This window comes from Palaemon carinicauda, chromosome 11 (assembly GCF_036898095.1).
Source record: "Palaemon carinicauda isolate YSFRI2023 chromosome 11, ASM3689809v2, whole genome shotgun sequence".
In the NCBI taxonomy this organism is placed as follows: domain Eukaryota; kingdom Metazoa; phylum Arthropoda; class Malacostraca; order Decapoda; family Palaemonidae; genus Palaemon; species Palaemon carinicauda.
In genome coordinates this window covers 7,048,575-7,058,574 of record NC_090735.1, presented here as the reverse complement: position 1 = coordinate 7,058,574, position 10,000 = coordinate 7,048,575, and positions in this window count along the sequence as shown.

Sequence of the window (10,000 nt, the reverse complement as noted above, 5' to 3'; positions counted from 1 at the left end):
GACTATGAAGCGTGAAGTAGATGATGAATAGAGAAGTATTGCATTAAAAGCTCAAGATAGAGACGACTGGTGAAATCTAATCGAGGCCCATGAGGAGGAAATGAGGATATTATTAACCCTTTGGAAGTGAGTAATTCACTAGTCGATCATTATGAGAGAGTATCCAAAAAGTCAGAAGGCTCTCGAGGTTACCTTTATAGATGTAGAGAAGAAGAAAAGACTCTCAACTTCACGTTAAATAAAGAAGATACATGCACTTTCCTGATTTACACACAGAGAGAGAGAGAGAGAGAGAGAGAGAGAGAGAGAGAGAGAGAGAGAGAGAGAGAGAGAGAGAGAGAGCCTTACCTTATTGCCTTATTCTATATTTGGGTTCCCCTAGGTCCCTCAGTTTGAGGCACCTCGTATATCCAACAGAGAGTTGCTTATGCATCTTCCGGTGTACTTTGCATCTTCCAGTCTTCGATGGTCTGAGGAGAGAGAGAGAGAGAGAGAGAGAGAGAGAGAGAGAGGAGAGAGAGAGAGAGAGAGAGAGAGAGAGAGAGAGAGAGAGAATTTGATTGCATTATCATCATGCAATAATACACCCTTAGGTGTATGGGTTACAGGTGTTTATACTTTTTAAGTGTCCTCGCATTTATATTTAATAATTCATTGACTAATTTTCAACTATTACCAGTTTTTATGTTTGATTGTCTTTGAAGACAGTTAATAAGGGTTGCCTTCCCTGAATATTACCCTTATACGAGTCTGCATTCCATTTCGCCCATCAAAAGTTACAATCATCTAAGCTACACACAAACTTCCCAGCCTTAAGAGTTGTGAAAACTATGAAGATTGCCTCAAATGACCCTGTGAGCGTGTAACTCGTCGAAAGGTCTACGAATACTGAGGAGATGAAGAAAATTCTTCAAAGTTTTTATTACGAACTTTTCCCCTTATCAGCCTTTGTCACTGAGAATTGCAGAGATTAAACGCCCGGGAAAAAAGTATGCACGAGTCGTGAAAGTATAAAAGTTTTGCGGCTTATGATGACGGATAATCTAATGCTTCGTCGTTAATTGGAGAAGACTTACAACTGAGCAACTATTCAATTAAAAGGGAATTGTTTGGACCCATTTTGGAAAAGATATTGGATCTTTTATACGATGGATAAAAGTTGATACGTATCATTAAAATGAGGTCTTATAATTTCCACTATTGGTATAAATTGATTGATTGAGATTTCAATTGATATTTAAGAAATGTATTTCTATCTACAATATATTTTATAGTCATTATTGCTTTAAAATACACATAGAATAATAATTTCAATGTAATTATCGTCCTCATTATTGATATTTAAGAAAATTATTTCAATCTACAATGTATTATACAATAATTATTGCTTTAAAATACACATAGAATAATAATTTCAATGTAATTATTGTCATCATTGCTAACTATGTTTACGTTACGTGATTCATACACAATCAGTATTGCTTTATAATACACATAGCATAATAATTTTAGTGTAGTTATCACCATCACTTCTAACTAGGTTTACGTTACTTGATTTAACAATTCTGTTCTGATGATTTTCCACGAGTGCAAATGTAGATTGTGATAGAAACAAGTTGACCTGATTTACTTATATCTTTTAGATTGTCTGGCCCTCGACAACTCCGTTTGCCACAGATGTAATCATTGCTTACATTTCCTTTTCATACAATCTATGAAAAGGAAAATGTGGATTATATCTATGTAAGTATATTAGGTGAGGTGAGGTAAGGTGAGGTTAGGTTAGGTTAGGTTAGGTTATGTTAAGATCTGCACGAACCTGACCTGACCTCACCTTACTTTGCCTTTCTAGTAACCTGGACCGGTTATATTCCCCTTTCCTTATCTAACTCAAATAATAAAGTTTTTTTTTTTTTTCAATTCAAGGTAAGTATGATGAAGTACAAGACTGAATGGTAATCTCAAAGTCTGGAATAAATAAAGAAACTTCAATATTATTATTATTATTATTAATTATTATTATTATTATTATTATTATTATTATTATTATTATTATTATTATTATTATTATTATTACAAGCTAAGCTACAACCCTAGTTGGACAAGTAAGATGCTATAAGCCCAAAGGCTCCATCAGGGATAAATAACCCAGCTAGAAAACAAAACAAGGAAATGAATAAATTACAAAAGAAGTAATAAACGGTCAAAATTAAATATTTCAAAAACAGCAAAGGCGTTAAATTAGTTAATAATTTGTTCCCAATTGATGGGAGAAAGAAGAGATATACAAAGATAAAACCTATTTATAGAAATATGTAAGAGAGGATATTAAACATTTGAATAGAACATGTCAGACGTAGGACGTGAATTTGGTTCACAAATCTGAAAACAAATTAGGAATGTAAAAATATTCCTTTTTGTTACAACCACTGAGACCAAATAAACTCTCTCTCTCTCTCTCTCTCTCTCTCTCTCTCTCTCTCTCTCTCCTCTCTCTCTCTCTCTCTCTCTCTCTCTCTCATGTCAAACGTAGGAGGTAAATTTGGTTCCAAAATCTGAAAAAATTAGGAATGTAAAAATTTTCCTTTTGTTACAACCACTGCGACCAAATAAACTCTCTCTCACTCTCTCTCTCTCTCTCTCTCTCTCTCTCTCTCACTCTCTCTCCTCTCTCTCTCTCTCTCTCTCCTCTCTCTCTCTCTCTTAATGAAAATCAGCCAAAACTAAGCCAAGCCCAGCAGCAGGTGTTTCCCGACCTGTGACATAATAACATTTTCTATATCTGGTGAAGAACGAAATTGTGCTGTATTGTATTCGCTGAAATGAACTATTGTTATTTCAATACCTTTGCAGTTGTATTTACAGTTGATTAAATATGAAAAAGGATTTTTAATAACGATGCATGAACATTTTGAGGGAGTCCATTACTACTACTATTACTATTACTACTAGTACAACTAGCAATAGTAATACTCCCATCTTTATCATTCGAAATATATTTTTTCTACCATTCGTCCGTCTATCTCTCTTTGATGATTGATTACGTTGAGTAAGAAACTTAATTACAAATAAAAAGAAAAAAAAAAAGTTTTAGAGGAAACATCCCTGTTTGGTGATCACCAGACTGGGGCTCGAGTCCCGCTCAAACTCGTTAGTTCCTTTAGTGTCTGCAACCTCACCATTCTTGTTAGCTAAGAATAGGGCGTTTGAGGCTGCCTATAGGTCTACCTGCTGAGTCATCAGCAGCCATTGCCTGACCCTCCTTTGTCGTAGCTTGGGGGTAGAGGGGGCTTGAGCACTAATCAACATGGATATGTGGTCAGTCTCTGGGCCATTGTCTTGCTTGCTAGGGCAATGTCACTGTCTATTGCCTCTACCATTATTAAGCAATTTTTAAACCTTTAAAGTAAATCATTGAGGGTATTCTGAGGTTTGTAGAAATTGAAGAATCTATAAAAGAAACAGAAGGAAAGAAATTGAGAATATTATAGAGAAAATACTTTTATATTCATAAAAAACTGTTTTATTAACATTTGGGACTTCAAACTTTAATATGTCTGACAGAAAGAGGGTAGAAGATATATAACTTAGTTCCATATGTGAAGGGAAAACGGGGAATTAAAGTTAGGTGTGTTTAATGTTTAAATTAACTTCTGTTGTTTTAACAATACAATTGGTTGAGTACAAATAAATCAGTAACCATTATTTTGCTTTGTCATCAGGAAAAAAATAAATCAAAACCCATAAAGGAGCTAATTAGTTTTTTTTTTTTTTTTAATATACTTTATTGTATGTCTTTTTAAGACTGTTTTTCCGCAAAAGTGATATTAATCCCAGATAGATGTCATGTACCGAGAAGTAATTGCCCTATGTTACAAACAGTTCATTCATTACTCTGAAGGCGGGTTTACGCGGACAAACAGTTCGGCAAACGCGGTTCGACAGACAAGCGTTTGAAATGATGTTCGAACGCGTGAACGGGGTATTTGGTTGTCGAACACGTTCGTCAAACGGTTCGAAGAATGTCTATTCTTGGCTGACTTTTGTGGGCGGGGCTTCATTGCCCACAAACCTCATGCATTCGTGACTGACCCCACCTCTTCGAACAGTTTCACGAGTATGTTCGACAACCAGGTTCGACGACGGGGTTCGACAACCGGGTTCGACGAACTGTTCGACCGTGTAAACCCCGCTTAAGAGATAGAAAATCCAATAGTCCAAGTTTCCATGCTGCCAGAGAAGGGTAACGCGACAGGGATGGTGGTACATTTCCCTGGAGAGAGCACTGAACTGCCGTTTCATATCAAGTAATTGAAGGCTCCTTCCTTCCTCCCAGATGTGGTAATTAAACTTACACATAGATGACACAACTGTTACTATTATTATTATTATTATTATTATCATCATTATTATTATTATTATTATTATTATTATCAATATTATTATTATTATTATTATTATTATTATTATTGTTATTAATATTATTATTATTATTATTATTATTATTATTATTATTATTATTATTATCAATATTATTATTGTTATTATTATTATTATTATTATTATTATTATCAATATTATTATTGTTATTATTATTATTATTATTATTATTATTATTATTATTATTATTGTTATTATTGTTATTAATATTATTATTATTATTATTATTATTATTATTTTTAATATTATTATTATTATTATTATTATTATTATTATTATCATTATTATTATTATTATTATTATTACTTTCTAATATATAACCCTTGTTGGAAAAGCAGGATGACATAAGCCCAAGGACTCCAATAGGGGAAAATATCATAATTATGTCGTTATTACACACAGAATTTGTGAGTATTACAGGATTTCTAATCTCATTTTTTTTGGGAAATTCAAAACATTTTGTCGAGGTCAAGCTTAAATTAAAAAGCAAAAAACTGGAGTGACATGAAATTTATATGAATTAAGAAATTTATAGTATAGCTGAAAGTATTTCCATTAAGGTAAAAAAAAAAAAAGACAGAAAATGTGCAGGAAGTATTTTGATATTTTAGGTGACATGAAGTTTATACGAATCGAGAGATTGATAGTATAGCTAAAACTATAATGGAGCTATAATACAGTAGAAAATAGAGGGGTACTCTGTAGAGTGCACCCCTCCACCACGTCAGCTTAATACTCGACCTTTTGCTTGAAATTGGCTTTCACCTTTGACCTTAACATGTATCAATTGGCGTAGATTTTCATGCGCTTAAATATGAACTAAGTTTGAAGTCTCTGTGACAACGATGTCCAAACTTATGGCTGATTACGTGAATTGGACACTTTGCTTGACTGTGACCATGGGGTTTGACTTTAACCTTTCAAAATTTAATCACTTACAGCTTTTTATATAACAGTTAATCCCTGCAAGTTTCATTACTCTACGATTAAAAATGTGGCTAGCAAGTTGTTCACAAAGAAGGCAAAGCAATTTGTTTTGGCAAGAGAACTAAGAATTATTATTTTTTTTTATTTTTTGGTGGGAGCTTCTGATTTCAAGATATTAAACTTTTCAATTAGATTAGATTTATGATATAAAATCTAATTATTAGTGTATCACAGATTTTTTTATCTTTAATCTATTTATCAGATCTTATTTTCTACAGCTCTTTTCAAAAACCAATTTGATTCATTTTTCTGGTTAATTTCTTTATTTCAATAAAATTAAATTTGCATCATAAATATTACAAAGTTATTTGAAATTTTTAATAGTTTATATATGAAAGATTTATTTTAATGTTATTGTCCTTAAACTTCTCTTGTAGTGTTTCTTTATTTCCTTCCCTCACTGGGCTATTTTCCCTGTTGGAGCCTTGGGCGTATAGCATCCTACTCTTCCAATTAGGGTTGTAGCTTAGCAAGTAATGATAATAATAATGGTAATAATCAGTTTTTGAAGCTTTTGATTAGCTTGGTCATGTCATGCATCTAATAATAACAATGTAGTTTATATATATATATATATATATATATATATATATATATATATATATATATATATATATATATATATATATATATAGATATATATATATATATTTATATATATACATATATATATATATATATATATATATATATATATATATATATATATATATATAATATTTATATATATATATATGTATGTATATGTATATATATACATATACGTATATATATATATATATATATACATATATATATATATATATATATATATATATATATATATATATGTATGTATACATATACTTATATATATACAGTATATATATATATATACATATATATATATATATATATATATATATATATATATATACATATATATATATATATATATATATATATATATATATATATATATATACATGTATATATACAAACATATATATATATATATATATATATATATATATATATATATATATATATATATATGTATACATATATATATACTGTATATATATATATATATATATATATATATATATATATATATATATATATATATATATATATACATATATACATATATACTGTACATATATATATATATATATATATATATATATATATATATATATATATATATATATATTAGGCAAAATGACACCCAATAATATATATATATATATATATATATATATATATATATATATATATATATATATATATTTATATATACATATATATATATATATGTATATATATATATATATATATATATATATATATATATATATATATATATATATATATATATATACACTATAGTTTCTATGGACTCATTCTGTTAAAAAAAGAAAAATCAGGAAACCATACCGCATTTACTATCTTAAAATAGTCTAGTCAGCGTAACAGATTCTGTCCTTCCTAAATAAAAATACCTGATGACATCAAAGAAAAAATACATGGTCATTGCCTCACTACTAAAGTCTTTTATCTCCTCAAATCTGATTTCATGAATTCGAAAATATTAGAAGTTTAAAAAAATGTCTTTCTGTTTTACCAGCCTTTTATGTTTGACGTTAATTGGAAACGATTTATCTTGCTTTTAAGGACATTCAAATCATCTCAGTCATTATAAATGAATGAGAGATCATTATCAGCTTCGTATCAGGTCCTCTATCGATCAAATGATCCGTAATTAGCTTAATTAGTGAACAAGACATGATTAAATAGCATTTTTTATTTTTTCATTCTTAACCATCTCCGTTATATCATTAGGAGTGTAATACACATCTGTCAAGTGAGACAGTATTAGCGAAAACATTCGTGAAATTAGGTAATATTAGCGAAAATAATTGCGAAATTAGGTAATATTAGCGAAAACCTTTGCGAAATTAGGTGATATTAGCGAAAACATTCGCGAAATTAGGTAATATTAGTGAAAATATTCGTGAAATTAGGTATTATTAGCGAAATAATTCGTGAAATTAGGTAATATTAGTGAAAATATTTGCGAAATTAGGTAATATTAGCGAAAACATTCGCAAAATTAGGTATTATTAGGGAAAACATTCGTGAAATTAGGTAATATTAGCGAAAACATTCGCAAAATTAGGTAATTTTAGCGAAAACATTCGCGAAATTAGGTATTATTAGGGAAAACATTCGTGAAATTAGGTAGTATTAGCAAAAACATTCGCAAAACTAGGTATTATTAGGGAAAACATTCGTGAAATTAGGTAATATTAGGGAAAACATTCGCAAAATTTGGTAATATTAGCGAAAACATTCGTGAAATTAGGTAATATTAACGACAACCTTCGTGAAATTAGGTAATATTAGCGAATACATTCGCAAAATTAGGTAATATTAGCAAAAACCTTCGCAAAATTAGGTAATATTAGCAAAAACCTTCGCAAAATTAGGTAATATTAGCAAAAACCTTCGCAAAATTAGGTAATGTTGGCGAAAAAATTTATGATATTAGGTAATATCAATGACAGCATTCATGAAATTAGGTAATACAAATGACAACATTCGTGAAATTAGGTAGTATTGGGGAAGACATTTAGGAAATTAGGTAATATCAGCGGAAACATTTGCAAAATTAAGTGATATCAGCGAAATTTTTCTTAAATTAGGTAATGTAAGTGAAAACATTTGCGAAAGGAGCTAATATCAGGAAAAACATTCATAAAATTAGATAGTATGAAAGAAAACATTTGCGAAATTAGGTAATATCAGCGAAACCATTTGTGAAAGTAGGTAATATCAGCGAAACCATTTGTGAAAGTAGGTAATATCAGCGAAACCATTTGTGAAAGTAGGTAATATCAGCGAAACCATTTGTGAAATTAGGTAATATCAGCGAAACCATTTGTGAAAGTAGGTAATATCAGCGAAACCATTTGTGAAAGTAGGTAATATTAGCGGAAACATTTGTGAAATGAGCTAATTGTCACTTTCGTTATTGAAGTGTTCATATATCAATCTACTATAATAATGAATTTCGAGTTTTGTGTTAAAAGAATTTGTTCATCTACAACCGAGGTGATTCAATAAAGTATTTGATGTAAAAATTCCTTAGAAGGTTTGTTTACATAGAGAAAGATTTCAGCATAGAAAATGTAATCATACTGGATCATTATCAATAGAAATAACAGAAATATTAAAAGAGGCTTGATCACAATGTGTTATGTTATGTTATGAAGTTATGTTAGTGTTATGCCATTTGATAAAACATTCTAATGGAGTTTGATTCTAATACCATATTCCTTTAAAAGTAATTCATGATTTTTATATAGATAATTTATCTATTTTAAAAAAAAATCTACTAGGTAGTGAATTAAGTTAATCAAGAAATCAGATAAACACTAAGAATTTGAAAGAATAATTTTAAGACCTAAATGTACAATATGAACCTATCACGTATGCAGAGAAAATGGAAATATCTAATGCATTTTATTTCTAAAGGATATTAAAAAAATAGCAAAGTAATTCATTAGGTATGATAGAAAAAATCTAATAATTTTTTTTTCTTCGGCAATCAATCACTGAGGCAGATTTAGTGACGTCGGCATAGGCATCGCTTAAAAAAGTCTTTGCAGTTTCCCTTCCCCCCTAAACTGTTCTCACTTTTTAGCCTTGACCCATAGCCTTCATTCCCACTTCCCCTCCTCCATTATGCTGTCCAACCTCTTAACCTTTACTTCGTTCAGCACTTGGGTACTGAATGTCCAATCTAGCTCAATGAGCTTTACACCTAAAATGTATAAATCCAACCCAATCCAAAGGTTTAAAGGCCGCTCATGAATGGCCGATGCAAGGGACAGTGACATTGCTCTAGCAAGCAGGATAATTCCCTAGAGACTGACTATAAATACATATGATCAGTTCCCAAGTTCGCTCTCCAAACAAGGTACAACCAAGGAGGGCTAGGCAATGGCTGCTGATGACTCAGCAAATAGACCTATAGGCTCCTCCAAACACCCCTCCCCCTCCTTAGCTCACACGGATGGTGAGGTTGAAGAGACAAAAAAAAAAAAAAAAAAAAAAAAAAAAAAAAAAAAAAAAAAAAAAAAACTAACAAATTTGAGCGGGACTCGAATTCCATTCTGGCGTTAACCAGTCAGGGACGTTACCATATCGGCCACCACAACCATAAACTGGCTTTTTTCCATCTGAATAGTTAGAAATAGATGATAACATTATAGTCAATTTCTTTTACCGATGCAAATTTGCACCGACTCGCAGCGGTGCCCTTTTAGCTCAGAAAAGTTTCCTGATCACTGATTGGTTGGACGAGATAATTCTAACCAAACAGCGATCAGGAAGCTTTTCCGAGCTAAGGGCACCACTGCGAGTCGGTGCAAATCTGCCTCGATAAAAGAAATGGACTATAGTAGCTATTTGGCCGTCTTGCAACCCTCTGGCACAGACCTGTGGCACTACCAGGATAGGTTACTAGAAAAAACCTATGCAAAAGTGCCCTTTCTTGGAGCAAAATTATTTTAAAAAATACAAGAGA